General features: G+C 43.7%; 1 protein-coding gene across 1 annotated transcript in view; it reads left to right on the top strand.

Moving 5' to 3' along the window:
- Positions 1 to 1,855: 1,855 nt before the first annotated feature.
- Positions 1,856 to 26,486, top strand: part of LOC138513002 (olfactory receptor 5AP2-like) — a 150,141-nt gene continuing 125,510 nt past the window's right edge. Inside the window, exon 1 of the mRNA XM_069627718.1 lies at positions 1,856 to 1,927. The gene's annotated coding sequence lies outside the window, so the exon portion shown is untranslated. The remainder of the gene's footprint in view (positions 1,928 to 26,486) is intronic.

The raw sequence follows: 26,486 nt of genomic DNA on the forward strand, positions 1-26,486 counted from the left end.
CAAGCCACCTGTGAAATGCTCCATGCAAAATGTTTATGGTCCGCTCAACCGATGCTGGGGAAACTGCCAGCTGCAAATCTACCGTGTGCAGCTGCTTTACTTTTCAGTGGTTCTAGTTTCAGTAAGTTGTCCAGTTTCTGTCAATTTCTGGTACTCCAGTTCCTTTCTTAAACATAGTACTACAAATATCAACATCAATATCTATTCCCTGCTATTAGTGAAGCTTGGAAAATTGAACAAATGTCTATTCAAAGTGCATTCTCCGAAAAACGGTTCAGGCTAGCTGGCGATGGACAGTGTGACAGCCCCGGATTTTCAGCAAAGTGCTGCACATACCAATTTCAGGACATTGAAACTAAAAAAATGGTGACTTCGGTGGTCGTGCAGGTATCCGAATGTAAATCCTAAGTGGCCATGGAGAAACTTGTTTTTTTTAAATCCCTGTAAGATCTCCAATCGAGGTAGAAAAGAAACACAATATATCACAAATTGGAATCCAGATTTTGGAGGTTTTGAGCACATTGAACCCACATCAGAATATGGATCTAAAACTTGATAAAAGAGAAACCTTTTGGATTGACCGATTGGGTTGTTTAAGTCCGTTTGGCATGAATGAAGAGATTCATTTTGCATGTTACAAATAGATGCTTCAGAGAATTTTTTCCATGTTGACCACAGTACATTTCTTATATAGATGATAAAGCCCAACAGGCATGGATATCATAGAGCCCTTTAGACATTGATTAAGGTGCATTTGAACGTTGGAATATTTCCTCTTCAAAGAACATTTTTGGGCACTGTGATACTATTTTTTATAGACATATGGGTGTTGATTACAACAATTATATGAGCCCGTACTCAGTACTCATAGCATTGATACTTAGTTCTACCCAATTGCAATGTGATATTAGTATTTGTAGTTTAGTTTAGTTGTCCAAACCAACTGACTTAATGCAATGATTTATTTTCACTCTGTTAGTGTTGATTGAAACCCTGTGAAACTAGTGTGTATCTGCTCTCCAGGATAGATGGAGTACAAAAGCCTTTGCAACATTTTACTTACATCAGAACTCCCTTGCTTTACATTTATGTGGAGACTTCATTTTTATTGATGTGGTAACACTGCGGTATTGATATATAGCAGTATTGATATTCACCTAACTATCAGCTCTACATACCCTGCAACTATTATTGAGGGACTCCTGTTATTTTAATTGAGTGACCTAACAGTAATTGAATAGTAAAGCCATTTTTATATGTACACACATCTGAACTCCCTCTCTTTACATTTAAATTGTGACCCCACTATTATTTACGAGGTAACACTGTGGTACTAATATTTACTTAAATGTGAGTTGTCCTCACACTGCAACTGTAATTTAGTGATTCCTCATGAGTTGCTGTGACAACTGTCAGCTGGTACACATTTTGCCTCACTGTGCGTGAGCGTTTTCAGGTGATATAGGCAGTTAAAGTACATTAGATTACTGTAGTAGAGGCTTTAGACATATATTTTCTGAAATGATTGTATTCACAATTGTATCCATTCAGTAATAGGCTTTATGCACACACTTGGTGTTTCGGGTGTTTCGGACATCCCAGCGGACGCTGCACAGCTGAAGCTGGGACGCGAGATGCTTGGAATGTTGACACACCCTCGAGAGTGTTGAATCCAGGCGTCTCCAGCGAACGCCATGGCAACCAGTTATAAACAACTGACAGAGTACTGCATGCGCGCTTCTCATTTCAATTCTCACACGGCGGCTGCAAGGTAAGCTCTGTGTTCACGGTTCATTAGATGAACAACCCTATCGTGGATATAACTTTTATCTCCCTACTATTTCTCATTTCTCATAGACTATACGGCAGCTGATTCGTAGGAGGATTATTTGTTTCACACTAACGCCACCGAGCACACGTTATTTATGTGAGTAGTGGCTTAACGGTCACATGTTTACACACCAGACATTTACAATACTTACACAAACACGTATTATTTATTTGCAGGTGAACATCGAATTTCTTGATGGTAAGTTTGTTTAGGTGCCCTGAGAACAGTGGGCAGTCACGTTAAGGTACCTAATTAAACTATCACTTTGTAACCAGATTGAGTACTTGATGCAAATGCAGTTACCTCATTAAAATGTTTCCTTTTTGTTTCTTTGGTCTGTGATGATGGTGTATATTAATAGCTGTTATGTATATTTTCACTTTCATACATGATGAATATGTTGTAATTGATCTATGTGTTTATGCAATAACTGTCATTCATATTTGGCTATGGTTTACCATATAGCATAGAGTATATCCCAGAAGAAGGAGATGGAATCTCCGAAATGCATTGGCATTAAATCTATCTACCTTATTTGTTAGACCCCCTTTTGTGGCTTTCTCTTCCTAAGGAAATTTCTTGAATTTTGAATACTTGATAATTAAATATGTTTGATTTTGGACTTATTTCATCTTGATTTTGGAGAATAATCCACAATAAGTATATTACATGCAGCAAGACTGTTTACTTTAACAAGCATGGATCCCACAAAATAAGCATGTAACCTCATATGGGGGACTATATGTGAGCAACTGTATAGCCGAGCAATTTCACTTGGTTTTTCTTCTTTAACCTATAAACAAGACTCCCATTCCTCGCAAGGATAATGAAGCAATACAGATAGCCAGATAATGGCATTCGCCTAGCAGCCCCTTCCTAAAGTGCATAGCTCTTTTCAAAAAAGAAAGCAGAGCCCACACAGTTGAAGCAGAGTCAGCACTCAGCCAGGTCTATAAAAGCGAATATTAGACTCTCTTAGGACTGGCAATAAAATTGCTTGTCGAATCCCACTATAGCCCAGGCAAAACAATAGCAGGTGGGCCAAATCTTCTTTTATGTAGCCGCACACTGGGCATTCTGCCGAATCCAGATAACCACTCCAATTAACTGTGTTTCCCCGCAAGAGAAGACAGTCAAACCTTGCACGAGTGATTAACCAGCGGTCTTTCCTGTAAGTGCCACAAATTAGGTAGGGTTGTATCTCGTTAGCCCAGCTAATCACTGCATGCTCTTTATCTGAATTTGGCACATGCTCCAAAAAGTTCTCTTCATTGCAAACACTTCCCCCAATAAGCATGTATAGCTACTCAACTGAATGTTGGACAAACGTGCATCTGCGGGAGAAATAACTCTTATATTGCTGCCCTCTGCTAGGGCTTTATCAATATAATCGAGCCACAGAATTCTTCTCCAACCAACCCTGGCCATTACAGACCTGATTATGAAGTGGTAGAGTAAAGCACATTAATTTTCCCATATCCTGACCCAAAAAATTATCGAGGCCAACGCCCACTGGTCCTCCCAAAATTCCATACCTAGTTCTCTGTGAATAGAGATACAGGGAGAGGAACTCGGGAGCCCCAATAGTCTCCTCAAGAACACATTCTCCTTCACTTGGAGCTCATGAGCCTTTTGGAAAGCCCATAAAGGAGCACCATACAGAGTGACAGACTTCGATTGTGCCAAATAAATTTTAACCACATCATCCAACGGTTGGCCCTCACTATAAAACAGAAAGCGGAATATTCCCCCTACTTGTTGGGTCAATTTAGCTGATTGTTTTTTTAAATGCGCCTTCCCCGTAAGAGATTCAGACAATCTAATCCCAAGGTAATCAAAATCCTTCACCCTTGGGATAGTTTCTCCAATTTATAACATAGGCCGCATTTTCGCTGACCGCTTTCTTCCTACACAGGCCATTACAGATGATTTCTTAGCGTTAATCTTGAGCCCCAAGTTTCCAATAAAGATCTCATATGCGTCAATAAAGATCTGTAATTCTCTGGGGGTCCTGGCTAGCAACACAGTATCATCCGCATATGCCAGCACAGGAAGGGCCCGACCGCCAAAACCAAAAAATCAGCCTTTGCTTTAATCAGATCCTTTGGGAGACCATTAATGTACATGCAGAAACAGATGGGTGCCAAAACGCATCCCTGCCGGACACCACACCCAACCTCAAAACAAACTGTGCAGTGTCCCCCCGGGCCACTGCATGCACAGGCCACATTCTTTCTGTGGATTTCCACCAAAACCTTCAGGATATCCCTGTGCAACCCATGGACACGAGCATGGCCCAAAGCTTTGTCCTATCTACTTTGTCAAAGGCTGTACTCAGGTCCATAAACACAAGGTACACCGCCTCACCTTTACAAAAAACTGAATTGGCCAGCAATAGATACAAATTAAGACTCTGCTCCATGGTACCAACCCCGGGGCGAAAACCAAACTGTACATCAGACAGGACCGACTATTCAGAGAGCCAAGCTTCAAATTAAAACCAGCAGAACTCTCTGAATATCTTGAAAGATGTGTCCAGAAGCGAAATTGGTCTATATGAAATTAGGCTTCCTGGGTTCCCCTTCTTATATAGAGGGAAGATAATGGCCTTTTTTCATGACGAAGGATAACTGCCCGTCTCCATACAGTCGTTAAACACTACAGTTAGTAGCGGTGGCCACACATCAAGGTGATCCTGAAATAGGTCAGAAGGAATGACATCAGGACCCGGTGCACAGTTACGGGCCTGCTGACTAATTGATATGGACACATCCTCCAACTTAATACTTGCAGCCACTGGGAGAAAATGCAGAGATTTCAGTGCTGGAGAGATATGATCCCTGGGCTTGAGGCCAAGGACAAAGCTTGCAGTCCTGTTCTGGATGAGTTGCAGACGGAAGAGAGTAGAAGCAAGCAGATTTAGAAAGAGGTTGTTGCAGTAGTCCAGCCTAGAGAGAACCAGAGCTCTAGAGGCAGTGAGCTTCTGGGGGAAGGAGAAGAAAGGAAGAATACCTCTGGGGAGGTGCAGTTGGTAGTTTGACTTCTTATAGATGTCAGAGATGTAAGGAGAAAAGGAGAGTGTGGAGTCGAAGATGACCCTGAGGTTCTTAGCCTCACAGGTGGGAGCAGGAAGAGGGCCAAGAGGCCATCCAGAGAGTGACAGGAAAGGAAGGTGCAGGTGTGCCTATGAGGAGAATCTCTGTCTTACTCGCATTAAGGCAGAGATTGTTGGCAGCACACCACTCCTGGATAGCAGACAGACAGTCAGAGATGGGAGAAGGAGAAGAGGAGTCAGAGGGCAGCCTGAAAGTGAGCGGATTGTTCGCGTAGCACTGAAAGTTGGAGCATAGAGCGGCAATGCAGCGGGCGAGAGGTGCCAGGAATTGGTTGTACAGCCAGAGAGAGAGTTTAGACCCCTCGGGAACACAACAGGTAGAGAGTGAGATAGAGGAAAGGAAGGTCCCAAGTTGGACCTGGGAGGGTCGATCAGAGAAGAAGGAGGTCAGCCAGGCCAGGGCCTGATCGGTCATACCCAGGTTATCACAGAGGCGTTTGAGCAGGATGGCATGGTTGACTGTGTGAAAGACAGATGCGAGATCGAGTAAGATGAGGACAGAGGGGAGATAAGAGTCAAGGTTAAAGAGCAGGTCTTCACGGATGTTCAGGAGAGCAGTTTCCATGCTTCTGGCAGCTCTGAAGCCAGACTGATTGTCATGGAGGCAACCAACAGATTCACTGTTAAGATTAAGCTGGGAGATGGCCAGTTTTTCCAGGAGTTTGCCCAGGAAATGAGTGATGGAGATGGGACGATAGTTAGCCGGGCAGGAGGGGTTGGCTGAGGGTTTCTTGAGAAGAGGGTGCACAAGAGAGTGCTTCAGGGGAAGGGAAGGTTCCAGTGGCAAAGGAGTCATTGCAGAAGTCAGCCAGGGCAGGAGCAAGGGTGTCAAGTGGTGCTTGATGGTTTTGGAAGAACAGGGAGGAATTTGTTTTGACAAGACTTTCATAAATCGGACTTGTCTAGAAACCTTGTCAGGGGAGAACAGAGGAAAGAAGAAAGTGGGAGGAGAGGTGGCCACAGTGGGGTCAGAGGTAGAGAGAGAATAGATGGAGGAGGAGGAGAGGACAAGAGGGTGGACAGGATGCTCTCGGTTTTAGAGATGCAATGAGAAGCCAGGGCCGTGCAGAGGAACTGGAAGGGGACAGGAAAGGGAGAGACTGCAGCAGGATTGGCCAGCTCCTTGCACATTTTAAAGAGTTTGGCCGAGTTGCTAAATGCAGCAGAGATGCAGGCTTGGATGTGGATTCTCTTCTTAGTGAGGACAGAGAGCCGGTATTGCCTTTGGAGCAGGCAGCAGGCCAGTTTGTCAGAGGATGCACAGGAAGCTAGCCATTTCCCCTCAGCCACCCTGCACTTGCGTTTAGGGGTGACTGGGTCAGAGTTATACCAAGAGTTGCACTTGGCTTTGGGCTTCAAGCGGATTCTCATAACATGGGCAAGCACATCAAGAGTATCATAGATAGAAGAGTGGAGCATGGAAAGGGCTGTGTCAGGATGTCAGTCAGCCAGAGGAGGCGAAGGGGGAGAGAAAGTGGCATCGAAAGCCTCAACTGACACTTCATGGGTCGGATGACCGAGAAGGTAGGTGGCAGTGCTGGAGTTGGCTTGGCCTGAGGGGTAGAGAAGGAGAGATGGGAGGAAATGCGAAAGTGATCACTCCAGGATAGAGGAGTGGTAAGAGGGATAGAGAAGGGGATTTCTGAGGAGATCAGAAGATCCAGAGTGTCCCCTGCAGAGTGAGTCGGGCCAGAGGGGAGAATAGAAAGAGAGCGAGAGTCGCAGATGTCGCAAATGAGTCCAGAGGTGGGACATGAAGCTTCCAAGCTAATCAATGGCCAACATGCAAATGTGGCTATACTCATATCTGTGTGCACCCAATATAGGTAATATACAAAAACAACACAGATGACCCCAAACAAGGTCAGTCTATCTCTCCGGACTGAGGCAGACCCAACTATGTAAATAAAGAGAAGAGACAGATAAATATCATTCTCAACCAGTATCTCATATCTGGTGAATTGCCCTTCTCTTATCCCACTGTAGGTCCTGATAAAATTGACACAGTAGACCTTAAAGGTAAAGAAATTCAAATTATATTTATTTTGTCAATATGACATACACCATCTTATAAAAACTTAACACCCAACAGAACACAAAGCAATTCATATATCCATACAATAAAAGCACACATCAATAACAATACATGCACAATAAACAATTCATAGATCACACAATTACAAAAATAATAACTCATTCCAAATAATGTGTCACATTTTCAAAGTCCCAACATGTTTCTGTTCATCACACCACATTGGTAGAACATTCATCAGGGGATGTCCTTTACACATTGATTACGTTGTTTTCCAATACTTTGTGCTGTGGGTGACTCTCACATAAAAATTCATTGCAGTGTAAAAAACACTAACGGGATAAAAGAAAAGATACCATATCACCAAATTGACCCCCAATGCTAATGCTGCATTTATATACACCGTTACACAAAATAAATAATGTATCTTGGTGAATACCCATGCTACACTCAGGCCAAGATATTCATGTACAAGTAAATACCTTCTGACTATGCATGATACTTCTGCCACATGGTAGAGTTGATTCCAATTCAATAAGAATCTAATCACTTCCAATTGCTTCTAAGTAGCATCCAAGCTTCTCTGTCAAAAAAGATAGAAACAGAGCACTGGTCACCCTAATGCTACATTCAAAGAGAATCGAAACAAAACATACACCATTGCATCAGTACCACCACCACCAGTCAGGGAGCCCCTACTTTAAGAGAGCTTTCCAGTCGCCTGGACTAAAGACGTATGTTTCTTGATTCAATATTCATTCACAGTATTCCATTTCTATGAAACTGGAGATGTTCAAAGTTCCATCTACAAATCATACAGTATGCAATAAACTTCTGATCAGTCGTTCCATGCATGTTTAACTACACATAGTCACCTGCCAGAATGTAAATCACGATGTATCCCTCGCAACAGTGTAGTGCTACAGCACTCGTGACCCACGGCTTTACTTTCCTGAGTGACATTACTGCAGTCTTAGCAAACGACAATGACACAACCAAACAATATAGGCATCCATGTTTAAGTCATTTAGCTTCAAAAACTATTTAAACAATAAGTGCCCCATGGTGCGCATTATCAATACCACACGTGTCAATTATGTGGTTCCTCCAGTGGATCTGGAGATGGTTCTGGGTTCTCTTCACATCCTAGTTTTCCAAAAGATCTCTTAAGTATGTATGAAGAGAAAAATTACATAATTGACTGGCTTGTAACTTTTGAGTATGCATGTGAGATACAAGGAGTGAGTGACGCTGAAAGGATTGCATGGTTGATCAGCAGACTGCTCCATTCTGGCTGCAGTGCCATTATGGAAATGTCAAAGGCTGATAGATTAGACTTTGTGAAACTAAAGCAATCTCGTATCCTCAAGTTTGGGAAGACTCCTGCCCAATACTTAAGGACGTTCAAAGAATATAAAAGAAAAGAAAGTATGACCTATGCACATTATTTTGCAGATTTCGTAAAAAACTTGTGTGGCTGGATAGCGGCATATAAAGTAACCACCTTTGAGGGTATGATCAATTTGGTCATGCTTGAACATAGTTGTGTCTCTTGTTCCCCAGAGTTTAAGCAGCATTTGGCTGACTCAAGGAGTTAAATACAAAGAGGTTAGCCATTGCTGCTGACTTTTGGGTATCACATAGAGTGGCTCATAAGGACAGGCTTGCTTCAGGTAAGCAGGAGGAGGGAAAGAAGCAGAAAGAGAATGGGGATGGGGGTACTAATAAAATGTTGTGCAAGAAGGCCCACAAAAGGTATAATAAGGGGAATTCATCAGAATCCGGTCAGGGTAGTGGGACTAACCCTCCCAAGAATGCGAGTGGTATCTCTAAGCCTCCCTATGTGTCAAGCTCCAGTGGGACTTGTTACACTTGTGGAGCAAGTCACCACAGGAAGGGGCACCCCAAATGTAAGTGTAAGACCGTGGGGGTCAACTCTGCCAGTCTGGCCTTCTCTCAGTATGAGGAAGAAGAGGTAGCAGGGGTGTCCTTCCTTTTAGACTGCATTCCCTGAAAGGAAGAGTCTGAAGTTAGTCTAGATTCCTTGGAAACCAGTAGTGCTGGAGCATTGGCTCCCATCCCAATCCTGTTGCAAAGTGACCATTCTTTTGAGGATAGTATTCAGGTAGGAGGTGGAAATACCTTCACTGTAAGGAACACTGGGCCCAGTCCTACTGATGTAGCTTCCTTCATGGTAAACCCATAGGTTCTTGCCAGAGTTCCTGTGGGGTATACTCAGTTGGCTGGTAGGACCTCTCCTAATTGTCAAGTAGCACCTGTCATTCAAGCTGGGAATAGGGAAATGGTCAGGGCATCTGCCACTATAAGGGGAGTGGTTCCAAGAAGAGTGCTGGGTGAGTTGAGTCTTCAAGACTTAGTTCCTGATAGGCCGTCACCAGACCCATCAAGCACTAGGTCACAGTTTCAGGCTGTCCTAGCCAAGCCTAAGAGAAATCCTAGGCCTAAGGGGAAACCCTGGCCAGAGGAGTTAGAAACAGAGTAAGAGGGAAAGAGAATGATCCCCCTTCCTTTCCTAAAACATCTGTTGAGGTAGATGGAAGTGTCCCTATTCCAACTTTGGAAGAAGGACCCCCAGAAAACCTTGAATCCTATGAGCCACCCCAGCTGCCTAGTATACATGTAGAGGAGAGTCCCAGGAGAGAAAGAAGTATTGGCCAACAGAAAAGAAAACCATCATGGTTAGGCCTGTGGAGAAAGGCCTGCTTCCAATGCGAGGATTCTCCTCCAGTGAAGCAAATAGTTCAAAAGGAAGGCATGCTGCTGCGCGGTAAACCCACAGAACCCACCAGAGAAAACTTTGAGAGATTGGAGGTTACTCTGGTTGTGAGACCCTTCCTCCTACAGTTGGTGTGTGACATTCCCCTGGTGATGCATCCTTGTGCCAGGATATCACATGTGTGGTTTAACACACATTCCTGCTGGCCCATGATGGGGGTCCCAGAAGAAAACCATTGTAGGAGTCTCACTTTCTGTCACCAGGTTGACAGGGGTAATACATGAATTCAATCACTCCAGAGTCCACGTTTAGGAGTGAACTCATTGCAACCAGAGACAAGGCCTAATTTCATTAGCCCTCTGACTCTGGTGACCTCAGGCAATAGGTTACTGCTTATTGCTGATCATAATCCTATATGCCCTTGTGCCACCCCACAGGGAATGACTGCCAAGTCAGTCATTGATACCCTATTGGATGACAGTCCCAGAGGGAGCTCCTCTGCTGTACTCAGTAGTGGTAGCATTCTTCCATCGAGAGTCCTTGCAACAGTGATAGACACCAACCAGAGATCAGCTCAAACTTGCAAGCCCTGCGAATCAAGGACTGTGACTTGCAGCAGGAAAAGCAGCCTCGGACCCTCTTATTTTCTCCTGCCAAGTCTTGAGAAGAATCGGAGTATGGGAGTAAGTTACAGAGCTTCTTACCTACCCCTCTACTCCCATTATAAGTAAATGGGCTTATTATAAACCTTTATTCTAATACTTTTGTCTTTGCCATTGCTTGCTTGCGCAAGACCTGTGAAAGTTTGGGCTACTTTTGGTAGTTAGTTTTACTTGTACTCTAACTCTAATAATCCTTCACAGGATCCCAGAGACCATACCTGCATTTTTTCCTGCGTCATAACTTCTGTGGAACATTTACCTGAACAATTGGGCAAGAGGCCCCAGACAACTTAGGGCTGGACAATTTTAGTTAGGGATCATCTCTGTGGACATGGAGTGCATAGAACTGATCTAACCTTTCCTTTGAAGGAGTTTCTGAAATGAATTATGCGCTATGACAAAGTGAATGTATATATGTATTTAGTTTATTAGTCTTGTGTGATAACCCTACTTGCTAGTAATCATTTTTCTTAGTGTGTTTTGGCCAACAAATAATGATTATATTTTTATACATCCTGTCTAAGTATAATTTGTGGTTTGGGTTGCTGTTTGTCTTCTGCGCCCTTATAGAAAGAAAGAATATGTATACCAAACTTTTTTCTTGATTTTGTAATAAATGGATATCTTTTATTCAAACATATTGTTATGTTTGTTGAATTGCCCTCTATGATAACACGTGTTTCGGCGAAACCATCACCTTTTTCAAATCAGGGCTAGTTAGTAAATCAAAATAGATAGTGATTTTTTGAAAACATAAATTGACAATCATGAATCAGGTTGTTGAAACATTAAAGTACATGAGAAATGAAAACATTTTTGTTATATTCATGCAATAATCAAATGGTTCAAAACAATATAAAAACATTTGGTTGGCCATTGGGGAGGGGTGAAAGGACGGATTGGTAAGGGATAAAAAATAAAACAACAAAGAGAGAGAAATAAATTTGCAAAAAATAAAGATTAACAAAAAAGTTTTGAAGTACATTGTATTTGAAAGTAATTCAAATATTCATTTAAATTACATTGAAATTTGGTTTCATCAAATTTCTTACATAATGTTTTAATTTGGATATTCATAATACTTGAAACGTTCATTACTGTGGACTCAAATAAGTCATGGGTTAAATCCCTGTAAATTCACACAAAAGGTAATGTTAAGCTTTACAGGTTGATTTCCCTTTTAATACTTAGATACTTCCGCTTATTTTTAACATTGCGTCAATGTTCCTGTACACACTACTAGTACATTAAGGTGCTCATTTTTAGTATTCGTCTACAGACTTTAGGTCCTCAAAAAATGGCCTCGGCTTAATTTAAAGGCTTGTGCTGGTTTTACCATTCTAACATTCTGTTGTCGCTTAAAGTTGCAAATGTCAAATGGGGTAATCTTTAAGCCTCAACGCTGTACTGACGTCCTGATAATTTCTAAAAAAAAAAAAAAACTTTTTTCCGCATCTTCATATGGGCTCACATGTTTGCGCTAGTTCCTAATGCAGCCCCCTAAGGGGACCTGCTTGTACGCTTACCTTCAGCCACGAATACTGTTTCAAATGGTCCTCGCGGTTCTTTGTCGTCTTCCTATTTACTTTCAGCATGATGTTAACTAGTCCTATCATTGTGTTTACTATGCTCTCCATGTTGGTTTCCTTGCCTCACTTACGGGAGGCTAAGGACCACTTAACAACGTTCTTTTTCCATATTAGCATTAAAAATGACTTTTATATGTACGTATATTTGAAATATTGTGAAATACGAATTAAAAGAAAATATTTGTTAATCTCGTAGTTACGCACCAATAGATACTACGTGTTGCTAAAAAGTTGTTTCCGACCTTATGTGTTCATATCCATGATGGAATTCAATGCGGGTAAATAATTATGTGTCTATTTTTAATCATAGTAACATATATGTGTTCCTTGCTTGTTTACAAATGGTCCTTTTTTTGTTTTGTTTGTGTTTTCTTTGTCGCGGCCATCTTTTGGTCAAAAATACACGGAAAAATGCCAAATTCGTGACAATGGTCATTATTAATTGACACTCTGAAGTGTGTTGTTGTTGTCTGCCCCTGATTTAATTGGAGCCATTGTGTGACCTCATTGTGGACCTTTTACAAGCTCACCACCTTGAAGATCTTGCCCTAGACCACCTCTCACTGTTACCTGAACTAATTTGGATACAGCTCCCCAGAGTTGTCGCTGTTGCAATACAGGTTGGCCTTCTATACATCTGTCCACCAGGCCAGAGTATAGAAAATCTGTCCTAACAACCAGTAACTGTTCTCCAAGATAGCGTCCTGTACGGCATCTTGATGATGACCGTGTCATGCCTATCATTCCCCAGATGTGTGTACCACATGCATGTACACTGCACCTCCAACCAAGTTAGCATTGGCTTGTTATCCGCATGTGCAAATGTGTCTTGTGCATGTTGCACATTGTGACGAATCCTTAGATGTCGTTGGTTCTCCCTGCTAGATTATAGTCCCCCTGGGGGTGGTACTCAGTGGGAGGATCTCATGGGGAGATACTCCCGCTCTAGGGACAGGGACAACCATCTAAGGGAAATGTGGCATGCCACCCCTCACCCAACATCTTCATATATCCCAAGCCATAAACCCTGTTCTACACACCTCCCCTCCATACCATAGACATCCATGTGTCTCTGCAAAACCCAATGCTTAGCTTCCACCAGGATATGGAAGAGTAGGGACTACCCAAGAGAAACATATTTGGTTCATACTTGGACAAACAAGAGCAATGACTACCCAGAAAGAAAACAATGGGCACATACTGGGACTGTTCCTAGAACCTCCAATGAGCCTTCTAGTGTTTCTCTAACTCCCATTGGAGAAGAACACATAGAAATAGAGGAAGGAATATGGAAGAGGGAGAGAATCCCTCCCTGGAGGAGCCACAAGATTTAAAGCTGGCTGTCCCTGGAGGATAGCTCAGTGGCAATGTGCTCGCCTTGGAAGCAAGACGACACGGAGTGATACAGGTTCGATCCCCGGGTCCGCGCTTAGAAACTTCTGGGTATTAAGCGCGTCATAAATAACCTATCATATCATATCATATCATATCAAGTGAGGATAAGCAGGGAGAACGGGATCCAAGATGCTTTTCTACTGGCAGATGCGGTCCTGACAGGTCCGCTGCAGTTGGACCGACAAAACGGGAGGAAGAACGGGCATCCAGCTGACCAAGGGATGTGGAACGCGCAGTCAGCTGGAGAAGCGCAGCGCGAGAAGGAGAGAAAGCTGCATAGCTACCACAGCCACTGGCTAAACCACCCAAAGTCTGAGAAGGGAATGCCGAGAAGCCCACAACTGACCAGAAAGTGCCCTGCAGGTACGTGGGTTGCTGGGACAGTTGGTGGGACACCAACAATGCTGAAAAGTAATGAAGCACAAGTCTGGGACCCACACCCAAAAATTAAAAGCCTCCTGGGTCATCGTCTTCGCGACAGTACCTGGCAGGGTAGTCAACCACATCTGCCAAAGTGAGGAGAAGAGGAAAGCCGGGTTTGTGATTCCCATAGAAGAACACAGGAACCTTTAAACCATCTTCTTCATGGCAGTACCTGGCCGTGTAGTGAACCAGGTCTGTCAGAGCAGGAAGGAGAGAAAAGGCTAGGGGAAGAGAAACATTCTCCCTGGTGTTGTGAACTGTGATACAAAGCTTGAGAAAGGCCAGGGGATGAAAAGGCATTTGCCCTGGTGATAGAAAACCAAGGAGCAAGATACCTCAAGAAGGGAAGGATTCTTCAGGAACCCAATGGTGAAGAAGCAACTATGGCCAATAAGGAATGTTGATGTTACCTTTTGAGTTGAATTGAGATCTCTATTGCTGGTTGACATTACTACCTGGAATTTGTTTTATGCTTTGGAAAGTGATTGAGACCTAAGGAAAGGGAGTAATTCCCTCAGGTAAAGATGCCACCTATGAATTGGAACTGTGGTTGTTCAGAAGAAGGGATCCATAATTCTGGACCAAGAAGATTTATTACTTCATTTCTTTAGTTATAAGTGTTAGGGAGAGAAATAGGTTTTTGACACAGGATGGTGGACTCTCGATTGACATCGACATCCTAACTGAATTCTTAGTATTTTAGTTGAGGTAGGGGAAACCCCTATTAGAGTTGAGAGAGGTAGGTTTTCTCTTTATTTCTGGAATAATAAAGGTTTATGCCATACTGCAACACCAGCAGGGGAAGAACCCACACTGCTGCATGTGCTACCTGGACTGTCTCTGCTGGTCGCAGCTCAGCCACCTATGAAGCCAATTGTACCCGGCCCAGCGACCACCGCCACTGCACCTTCAGAGACCAGTCAGATGTTACCATGGCCCATGTCCCCACACCTAAAGATGGAAGTGTGGACTTCAACACACAGTTGCTGGCTGGCCTGCATGAGGGGGCAAGGGAGGTGAGGGAAGCAGGGGTGAGACAGTTACAGGAACATAGGGAACTCAGGTTGGAGATTGCAGGGCTGAGGGCTCAAGGGATGGGGGCCAGAGGTGAATTGAGGGAGGTAAGGGATGCTGTCCAGCTCATCGAAGAACATCTGTTGCTGCTGTAAGGAAGGCATGGTATCAAACAGTGAAGACAGACACAAGTGATCACAGTTCAAGGGTGTTTATTGAACTGCAATTGGGTTTGAAAAATGGCTATCTAATCCTAAATCTAAAGGTCGGAGCAAGCTATGACCATCAAATAATAATAACACAGTCCTAGTAGAGTGTTCTCAAAATAAAAGGGCCTATACTAATACACCTATTGGCAATCCTTACTTCTAAATACAAATGGTGGATGAAACAATGTTATACAAAAGAAAAGTGTTCAAGAAATGATATTTCAAGATAGTTGAACCATTAGCTCCCATTCTCGATGTTTTCAGCACGTGGCAAGGCGTCACACTCGAGTTTAGCACATACTCTGGCTTTTCTAGCACGAGGATGCAGTTCAAAATCTCAGTAACAGGACCTGTCATGCCAAAGTCTCTTTGCCATTCAGAGAGCCTCATTATGAGGTATGCAATAGAGAGATAAGGGGGCCGGTAGAGATGCCGGCCCCGTTATCCCTCTACCACCCCATTACGAGGTCACCTTGCGGGACCCGCTAAGGACGCCTGGTTTCACCAGGCGTCTTTAGCGGGTCCCACGAGCAGACCAGGATGCAAACAACGGGCCTGTCATTAACGGACCTGTTGTTTGCATCCTCCCCATTCCCATTGAGCCCTATGGGGGCTCAAATGGGATTGGGGATGTACCGGGTCCGGGTTCCCGGGAAGGGGAATTACCAGGCCCTCCAAGGTCAGAATGGCCCGGTACTTCCCCATTCCGGGAACCCGGACCAGGTACCCGGTATGGGGGTAGCCATGCCGCTAATGGCGGCATGGCTACCTCCATACTTGTAATGAGGCCCAGAGTCTCTTATTTCAGAGGGAGTGATGCGACAAACAAACATTCAAAGTTCCTTTCTCCTCAGGATTCTCATATACACAACTTTTCTGGTGATTCACTGTTCACCCTGGGTCCCCCTCCGAAGGTCTCAGACCCACTTTAACACAAAACCTTCAATTGGTCTCCTTTCGCTGGGCTCAGACCAAATGTATCTCATTTTCCAAACTATCTTTACTGTATCAAAATCGAAGACTTTTGACTGTGCACAGGATTTTGCTTGACCCGTCACAGGACCACTTCGATTAACAATTCTTTGTACTCTTCTTAATATAACCCTTTAACTTTCACTTCTGCCACTTCTCAGCTGGATACCTTACAGAGACCTTCAATTGAGCACAAATGCAGTGCCAAACCACTCTGTCAAAGGTATCATATCTAAGTCTCTTCAAAGTTCAAGAACTCATCAGCAGTTCAACTTTACTTGTGTCTTTTATCACACACGTTCTAACAATGTTCGTTCCAGTGCTCGCCATACAATGTTGCTGCTTGCAACCTTGGCTTCAACACAGATTGGTCTTGTATCAGTCTCCCCAACTCACCGGCTGTGTTGATTTCACTGACGCTGCTTTCGTTCTTGGAGCCAAGGATGGTACGACAGTGGCTGCTGCTTCTCCCAGCCTTGATTAGTGACGCGGGAGAGACCCAGGTATCTCTGACAACCAATACAGGATTCTTGAGCCTGGTTTCCTGGTCTTATGCTTTCTAATCTTGTGGGCTCTTGAAGTAACAATTTCTTGTCGGAAAGGGCAGGGGAACTTCCGTCCTTGCAATCTCCTCCTGTTTTGCCATCTTTCTTCTCATGTTCAGCTGCCATCTCGAAATTGCTGTTTCCTTGTGTGCTTTGCCTCACTCAGAGCATTTCATCCTTGTGGGGAAGCTTAATGTAAGTCAGGGGTGAGTGATGGTCAGTAATTGCCTGAACTCGTCTGACAAATGTTGGGACATGACAGGTATACTGTTCTGGAGTTAGCCTGTTTTCTCCCAGAATGGGCTGTCTGTGTGAAAGTGTTCATGTAGGACAAGGGGCGAAGGTAGAGTTCCTACGTATCCTATCTGATAGGATCGGGTAAAGGTGTTAGAGGGGAGGGGATACCGCGTCTCACCATCTGGCGTCTCACTCCCTGAAGACCCCTCACCCAGATGATCCTCCCGCACTGGTCCACCCCCAGGAACTGTATCCAAAAGTGATGGCTGTGTCCTGGCCACCTGGATGTAAAATCCTCTGAGACTAGTGTGTGAGACACCTTCTGGTTTTTCACACTGCCCAGACAGCCTCCTCACCTCACGCATCCCCTGCACTCTCTGCCATTTTACTTCCTTCTATGCCCAGCCATGACCAGCGGGGACACACAGCTGGGACACCTTTTCCCTCCTCCTCCATCTCGCCAAGCCAGTGGCCCCTACATGGTGAGATGAAGGAAGAGGAGATAGAGACATTCCTGGTGGAGGACAGCCATGACGAGGGGTCAGAGGGCAACATGTGATTTTCCCTAATCTGTCAATCCCATTTTACCCTCCAGTCCAAGTGTGCGGTGTATCTGGAAATGTACAATCACTGAGCCTTTAAAATGCTGACTGCATATTTACTGCGCAGTCAGCATTTAAAAAGATTCTGAATCCCATTACTGCAACCAAACAGAGCAGAGGTTTCAGGGGTGTACCCTGCTACCCTTGGTCGCTCTAATGGGAGTCAGGGGTTCCAAGCATGTCCCCCTGTTGATCAGCCACTCCCTCACTTTCGCTGCAGTCGCACTGGGCTCCGCCTGGGTCGCTGGCCTGACAAGTGGCTGTGGCCAAGGTCAGGTTCCAGTTGGGCATGTACACCTTTACGTACTGCGAAATGTTATGATGGACCCAACAGGCATTAATGAAGTCGCACAAGCAGTGGTTTGTGAATCTGAATCATGACTTCCGGATGTCAATGGACCATTCAAAGATGCCCCTGGTGGCCCTGTGTGCCATGTTGTAGCTTTCCTGTTTCGTACTGGGAGCCACCTGTGAGCTGTCATGAGGTAGGTGTGCAATGGGTAACCAACATCACCTGCATGAGGAAGGGCAAGATTGTTGTTAGTAAGTATGGGTGTTCCTTTGTGTGGATTGTTGAATGCAAGATATTTGGCTTTGTGTGTACCATGTGATGGGAGGCACATGTTGCGATGGTCATGTGGCGTTGTGCCCATGTGGGAATGTGAGGCTTTATGCATGTGGTAGAACATGGAGGGAGGTTTGTTACTTACCTATCAGTCACATGTCCTCGTAGTGTTTGGCATCCAACTGCGCACACAAGCTAGAACACCAGAAGATGTGGCTGTCGTGGACCAAGAATAGAAAGTTGGCATGCAGATCCATGAAGAGTAAACCGGCATCGCAGACAAGTTGGAAAATGATGGAGTGCCAGCAGTGCCGGTTAAGGAAGATGTACATATTGGCCTGGGGGCGGGCAAAGTGCGACATGGGTGCAGTAAAAGGCACACATGACCTGGAGGAATCTGTGCGCCTCATAGAATTCACATACCACCTATCTGCATCCCTCCTGGGTCATGGGAATGTGCACGTGGTGTCAGCTGCGTGATATGATGCATGCCACTACCTCGTGCTGTGGTGACAAGGAATGAAGAGACTGACCAAGTGGTGCCAAAGATAAACAATAATAAAGTTTGATGGTGACCCAGGAGAATGACTCCCTTTTCCTGGATGCTAAGTGTCTCAAAGAACGCAAAGCCTTCTCAAAGTTAAAATTACATTAAGGTCCCAAGCTTTTTGTAACAAACAGTTCTACAGGATCCTTGTGGGGCTAGGAGAATGCCTCCCTTCTACTAGCTGGTTCCGCAATGTTCCTTATAGTTTTCAACAAAATTTGTAGTTCCTTTAAGGAAGTCTCAACACATTTTGCTTTCTTTATACTCTTTATCCTGCTCTGACTGGGACAACAAAGATGCTCCCTGAGTCCCTCTGGACTCTACAGAACCGCACTTGTGGAATTGCTAAGGGGATTCTGCTACAAGGTGATTCACTACTTCATCTGCTTCTCCATGATTTAAAGTTGCAAGTCTTCCCGGCCCCCTCCCGAACTTGTACTTGTTTCCATTACATTCTAGCAGGGAACACTTCACCAGCTTCGCCAGGGGTCGCTGATTCACTGTTAACAGTCTCGGCACTGTTATTGAACCACTCAGTCCACCCACGAGAGGGCACTCCACCACCACGCTCTTTTGTACTCTCCACACACTCACATATGTGGCTCTGCTGTGGGCTATGGTAGGCCATCTCAGCACTAATGTTGACTGGATGATCCACCTGCTACAGGTCTCAACACCACCTTTCTGTCTCTCTAGGTCTACTGCGCTGGTTCCCAACCAACAAACAAGATGTTTCCCAGGCATGCCACTGTTCGTCTCTTTCATTTTGAGACGTGCCTCGCTGCCCTCTCTCAAAGCCCAAGTTCAACCTCACTGACTTCAGTGCAGCCATCCCGGTTGCTGAGTTATGATTCTGGATGTACAACAGCTCTCAGCATACCAGAACTGCACAGGCCATTGCCAGACGGATCAGAAGATGAAGAAGAACTCAGCCCTTCTTTTGTGTTCAGTTTAAATAGTGGGGAGGGCCCCAGCGTAACGTCAGCACAATCGACAGCAGCTGGTCGAGCATTCCTCTAGCTCGATTGCAGTGTTCTTAAGCTCTTCTTTGCCCCTGTACCGATTACATCAGGGTGGTTTCATATTTTACAATAGCACATAGTTTTGTGTATGATCTTATGTGTAGAAGATTCAGGCATTAAGTATTAGTATAATTGTCTGGTTTTATTTGACCAAATTTGGCCAGTAACATTCAATCGAATAAAATCGAACAATTAGGCTAATACATACCGAACATGTGGAGGGGTGGATGAGAAGCCACAGGGCTGAAGTGGAACAGGTGGCAAGATAACAGCTAAGTGGAGGTTAGGGGGTGGGGAACGAAAACATTTTTTTTTAAACCTCAAAGCTGTGCCGCTCATCATACGATATGATGTTGCATGCAGTCAGCTTTTTTTCAATCTATTTGCTGAGACTGATTTGTTTTCGGTCAAACACACTCAAACTGGGCATTAACATTAGCCTGTGGGGTTGGGAGTTAAAGGGGCTGTGTCTCCCACTTGCATCCTTATCCCCGGGAGGGGAGGTACTCTCCATGAGGTCCTCAGTATGTTGCCACCCCTTGTCGGACTATTGATTAGCGGCCTCACCTCCCTAGCCTCGTGGAAAGGGGCTACCCCTCTGGGGTAAAGTGACGATATCCGAAGGATTGTCACAGAGCAGAGTGCATGCACTGTTCCTCTGGAAAGAGGCAGTGGTGAAGAAATTCAAAGCGGCCAAGGGCTTCACGTGTGCCCTGATAGCATGTGAATATGTGGTGGTGGGGAGCAGGTCAGTCTCCCACTCCTGCAACATGTCCATGACAACAGTGGTGGCTTCCGAAGACCTCTGTTGGGCATACCGAAGAGGGTGACCCTGGTGCCGAAAACCCACTCCCTCTGTCTTCTCCTCAGCTGGGGTGCAGCAGTGGTAGCTACTGCAGCATCGTAACTTTCCTGTGTGTAGAGCGCTATTGCCAATTTGCAGGGAAACATTTCCTGGGATGGAATATGTGGAGTGGTGCTGTGAACCTTTATAATGGTACGTGTGTCATAATGATGTGCATTGTGGTGTGTATCATCGTTGTATGGGTTGAGTTGTCCTTCTTTATTGGTGATGTTCTGCATCTGTGTGTGTGTGTGGACTTTAGGTTTGTCTTGTTTGGTGGCATTGTGTGTGCGTTTTGCATGGGGGTGTTCTTCCTTTTTTGGGATAATTGCATATGTGGCATATATGATGTTGCAGTATGTGTGTTTGGTGTGTTATGTGACGTGTGTTGGCTTTTGGGAGTCCATACTGAGCTTAGGTGGCTTAGTGGTGATTAAGGTTGTTGTGCTTTATTTTATGGGATTTATTTCGCTGTTATATGTATTTTTATACATCGTTACCATTTGTTACGTCCTTTTGAATTGGCATACCCTCTGGCCTTGAGATATTTGATCTCTTGGGGGAAAAGGTTTATTATGCACTGTTATTGCAGAAAGTTAGACCATCGTTCTGGTTCATAATTGTTGGCATTTATGGTCTGTGAAGGCATCATGAAGCAAGACAAAGACAACAGATTCAAAGTTCAAACAAAAGTAATTTATTAACTCAAATGTCAGGATGGTTGAAGGCCTAACTTGCCCTATACTAAGGTGGGATTTCCCTACCTAAAGAAACTAAGGAAAGTTTGAGTCGGGAAGTTCACCTTAAAAGCCTGTCTGTGTTCAAAACCTATACTTGCCCTCACAACTAGAGCTAAACAATGTTTAGGGATGTCAGTAACAAATGAAATAGTGTTCCAAATAATGTTCTGAGCTTCTTCCAGCTCCTGTTTTACTTTTCAGCTCCCCTTGCTCAAGTTAAACACAATTCCACAAAGTCTTGGGGTTCCCTTCCCCAAGTTCAGGACAACATAGTTCCAAAATGTGTCTGAAGGTTCCCTTCCTCAAGACAGCACCAAAGGACATAAAGTCTCAGGTTTCCCTTCCCCAAGACTTCAGCTTGTCTACTTCTAATTAGTTTTAATCTCTCAATATTCAAAACCAGTTACAGATCAACTTTCCACCCGTTTTGCTTTCTTGGCAGTTCATAGAGTTTGCTTCCCTTCAGCAACCTCTTGCAACCTTTGTTCGCTGTATAGTTCTTTGCCTTTCACAAACAGGGTATACCCGGTCTAGGCATATTTGTCGGACCACACAGTCCACCGATTACAAGTCATGCAACCAGGAACCCTTGGCTTTCTAGCCCACACAGGTTCTTCTGTATCTGTACCTGTTTGAGGGTTCACACTCACTTGGCATTTCATTGCCAGACTTGGCTGTGCTAGTCTGTGTTTTTGTATACAGTTCATTTGGTGGTATTCTTGTTCCTTCACCACATTTATTTCATACTTTTCAGCAATATTCCATACTTGCTTTCCACTGTGATTTGTGCTTGGCTTTCAATACACTGCATGTGTGCTTCACACAAACGTATCCTCTGTTCACAGTTTAGTTTAGTTTCTTTATTTATACCGCACGACGAACGCTGAGGTAACTGGGCGCCAGAGACTTAAAGTGAGTTTCTACAGGTTACATACATTTTCAGAGTTATACAAGACAGTGGATATAAGTGCAGTTGACCAGGTTACATAGTGGTCACAGTGGTAAGACAGGATGAGGAGGGTTACAAGCACGGTCAGGTGAATAATTCAAACAGTAGCAGTATTCTTGTTAGCGAGCCAAGATTTAATTTTTGCTTTGACAAAAGTGTGCATTTAGTTCAGTATTCAATGATTTGATCTTTTACTCTGCTACTCACAGTTTATCTTTTCTGTATTATCCCTCACAACCCATTTCATTGGGTTTGTTGCTTCTTGCACATACTCTTTCATTCATTTGGCATCTACTTTGGCTTCCCAACAGCCTCAGGAGTGCCCTGTTTCGAGTGCTCTTCCATTTTCACTCACCGGTCCCCGGCATCTCCTCTCGGCAGCTTTCCAGTTTCCGCTCTGCCGACACGTATTCTTCTGACCGCGACCCCCACTCACACTTTGCCTTCTGACTGTGGGTTGTGGGTTGTCGGCAGCTCCACTTGCTTCCCGCAGACACTGCGGGTAGCTTGCAGGTTGCAGACCTCCGCTGTGTCTGCAGTTCCTGCTGTTGACACCCGACCAATGAGGCTCCCACTTCTGTGGCCTTCTCACTGCCAGCTCAGGCCTCAGCTCCACAGCTTCTTGGAGTTGCTTGCCAGCGTCCTGGCTCTCCTGCAGGACCCACCTCTGCCCCCTCATTCGGCACAGCATTCTCCCTTCAGGCACGCAACACTCAGCCCGGCTTCTCTACTGCTGGTCTCTCTCACACACCTAAAGACTCCACCCTTTATACACCTTCAACCATTTGATAGGTTGCAGGTGTGAGTCCACAGTCTCAATTGCCTGACCATAATTAGTGGAGCACTCCGGACATACCTGACCCTTACACCAGTCTGCAGGCCTCTTCCTCATCTCAGTACTAGAGTGGTGAAATGACATGTTAGTTTTCACTACTCCTAGTCACCTCTTTCTTCTGTACTATAATAGTCTTAATGAGGGGAAATGAGGTAGATGGTTTGCAACAGCCTATTAATGCAGGAGGAGTGTGAAGTTGGTTCTCAAGGAAAAGGGGAATACCATGTCTCGCCTGCTGATAACCTCTCCCCAATCCCCAAGATCCCTCCAACCAGGTGTTCCTCCCTCGCATCTCCACCCCCAGGGTCAGAATCCAAAAGTGATGGCCTTTCCCTTGCCACCTGAGAAGAGGATTCAAGGGGAGTAGGTCTGAGGATACCCTCAGGTTTCTCATAGGGTGTAAAAAAGAGTTCCAATGATTAAGCAAACACTTTATGTCACAGTACATGTGCATTCTCAATATTTTATTTTGAGGTCTGTGATTATTTTTATATGTAGAAGTATATCAGATAAGTTCCCAAACAATATAGTCTTGCTCAATGTTCCCTCTAATTATTTTCCTCTATGTGCAGAACTGGTTGGCTGTTGTGCACACATTATTTTCCATGTGTACAATTGACTAATGAGATAAGCCACTTGTAAGCTATCATTGCAGAAGAGTTTGCAAAGGAATTTCCTCTTCCGAACCACTGCAATTCATTACAACTCGTTTTCCAAACACATAGGCTAAAATAAAATGTCATATGTGAGTATAAAGAAAGCTCATCGACCAGTCCCAGACTTCAACATCTGCCACAGTACCTTGCAAACAAATGTATGTTTTATGCCACTGGAAAATCGCTCATGTCTATTACAAAACACAAATATCTCTTGGCATAACTGATGTGGCTGTCAAGAAATTCAGACAGAATACATGATTTGCTGATGGATTAATGGCAATTAAAAGCAATGTTTCAAACAACATGCTGATAGGAGTTGAAGTGCCACATTAAAGAAGTAAGTCAAGGACCAGGAGAACATGCTTTTAATAAGTTGTGTAAGGATGATAATTGCAAGAATTTGAGGATCGAAAATGAGTGACCCCAGTAGAGCAGTGGCATAAGAAGGAACTCTAATAATACTAATGCCCGATCTCAAGAGGAATGTTAAGAGTAAGAGAACATCTTTTAATAAGCAGAATTATCCCTATTGGGAAAGCTAATTACTTTTTTACTCCCTGAAAAATCATTTGACTCCAAGAAGGGAGCAGAATCTGATTAGAGCCTTGCTTGTACCACTACATAGGAAGCAAAATGACAGGGCACTTGATCAAGTGTATAGTTTTGCCCACCCTTCCTCACCACAGCCTAGATACAATTAAACAAGAGCCTTACTGAAGAAAATCACAAATATATGCCGTTTAATTTAATAGAATCAATTTATCGCAGATACAACTGATTGAGTGCCTTCTTCTTTAACTATGTATCCCTCTTCTGTAATTCTTTGTGATCATTTAAATAAGACGCAGGGGGATGCTAGAGACGATACACACAGAACACATGGTTATATTGAAAAGCCCTCAGCAGCTGAGCATAGAAAGAAAAAGAAGGTGCTGTTTTCTAGTTGGGTACTAGATTTTCCTATCCTTTAGCAAACATGCAACACATATCCTTCAGTGTACTGCCCAAACGTCTGCCTTGGTTTTTGAAATGTGCTGCTTTGTTCATCACCCACAAGGAGTGATGACCTTTGCTCTTCCACCCATACCATTCCCCGGCCCCTGTGCTTGCCTCCAATACTAGTTGATAGAGCACTGAAAAAAGTAAGGGATTCTAGCAGTAAACATTCACTGGTATATTTGCAGACCCACAATACTTTGCAAGCAAGGCATATTTAAATGCCTCAACATATGATGTGGATTTTAAGAATGTCATAACTATGCATGTACACAATTGTGTTTGCAGTGCATAATAGATTGTTTGCAACATACCTCACCCTTATACCTTTGTGTAGGATTACACAAGAACTCAGTGAAACTGTTTTTGTAAATAAGCGAGTTACCATATAATGTGTGAAGGTCTATGCCCAAAGGAACTCTGAACACTTGGAAACAATGCAGATGGTATGAAAAGCAATCCTCTGTCTGAATATCCAGTGTCCTGATACTATGGACGAATAATCAGAGGCATAGTCCATACCCATTATGCCTTGTAGGCTAAGTAAATGATATTGCAGTGTTGCTCTCCACTTATAGGGTCATGTTAGTAATGCTAAAATAGGAGACGCTGAGCATCACATTTGTCTTCTCAAAATCTTTAGAGGGCAAATGAATTTTTTAGTTTTATAATGTGTTAACTTGCAAGGTGGTTGCTTCAAAGCACTTGCGTGACATAAGGAAGAGGAAGTATGGGATAAGGTTACGCATCCAAGTAGCGTGCTTACTTACAGTCAGTATCCGATATTTGAGCTGGTAATTCGATTATATAGTGTGGGTGACGCTTTGGTAAGGCGCAATGAGTAACAGAAATGTTGGCGCATGAACGTTATTCATGTTACAACAAACATAAAACATGTAGGTACAAGTATGCTAGCCTTCCGCAGAGCCGAGAGAAAAAGAGTCAAGGTTGTCCGATAGTATCTTAATTTGTTCTGGGGCCGAAGTTAGAGTTATACGGTAAAAATGTGGTAGAGTCAGGTTTAGGAGTCATGGGCGGGGAGGGAACTTTATTTGACTGTGTGCAGGCATATCTTGGTTAGATTCTTCTGTTCATGGAGCCAATTTTTCACATTAATTTTTAACCTCTTTTGTGGGCATTTTGCCGTTAGGCATTTTAGGTGTTTACGGTCACCCTTGCATAGTAGTGTAATGCAAATGAGCAGAATATCAAGACTAATTGCTTAATTTTAAATAAAAACAATTTCAGGTAATTGATGTGGCTTGTGCCTTATTAAATCTTTTTGAATAGGTGAGAATTGTCTGTGTGTGCTGCTAAAACTCTTCTGAGCGGCACCCAGAAGGAAGCTGGGCAAGAGGACATGCGCACAGCTTAGAGGGAACATTAGTCTTGCTTATAAAATGAAAGGCATAATGTGATTGAAATTATAATTGTTGAATTGATTTTGCTTATTACAGGATTTTTTATGTTTATTTTCATTGTTCTTTTATAACGCTTAATAGCTGATATCGGTTTCTAAACACAAGACCGGGATTCAAACCTGTGTTTCTATGTGTTGTCTTGCTTCCAAGAGAAACGCATTGCGCCTGGTATTGTAAACACTTTGCACATTACTCTGTGTCACAAATATGAATGTTTTGCTGTAGAGTGTGAAATAAGTATGATTGTGTTTATACAACGATTTTTGTATTTGTAAAATAGTTTTATGGTAAATAGTTTTAATCAATGTTTGTTTGTTTGTTTGTTTATTATTTGGTAATGCGCGGCAAACCCGAGGGTAGCTGGGCGCAACAGTTTACATGACAACTTAAGCATGTTACAGTATTTGGCATAGCAGAAAAAGAGTAAATATATGTAGGACTATACACAAGCATGTGCCTATAATGGGAAATGCTTGTCCGTTTCATACAAACGTATCTATTTATATGATACATATTTATATGTGAATGTTTTAAATTATAAAGCA

The sequence above is a fragment of the Ambystoma mexicanum genome, chromosome 12 (genome assembly GCF_040938575.1).
Source record: "Ambystoma mexicanum isolate Mex_15411 chromosome 12, UKY_AmexF1_1, whole genome shotgun sequence".
Taxonomy (NCBI): Eukaryota; Metazoa; Chordata; class Amphibia; order Caudata; family Ambystomatidae; genus Ambystoma; species Ambystoma mexicanum.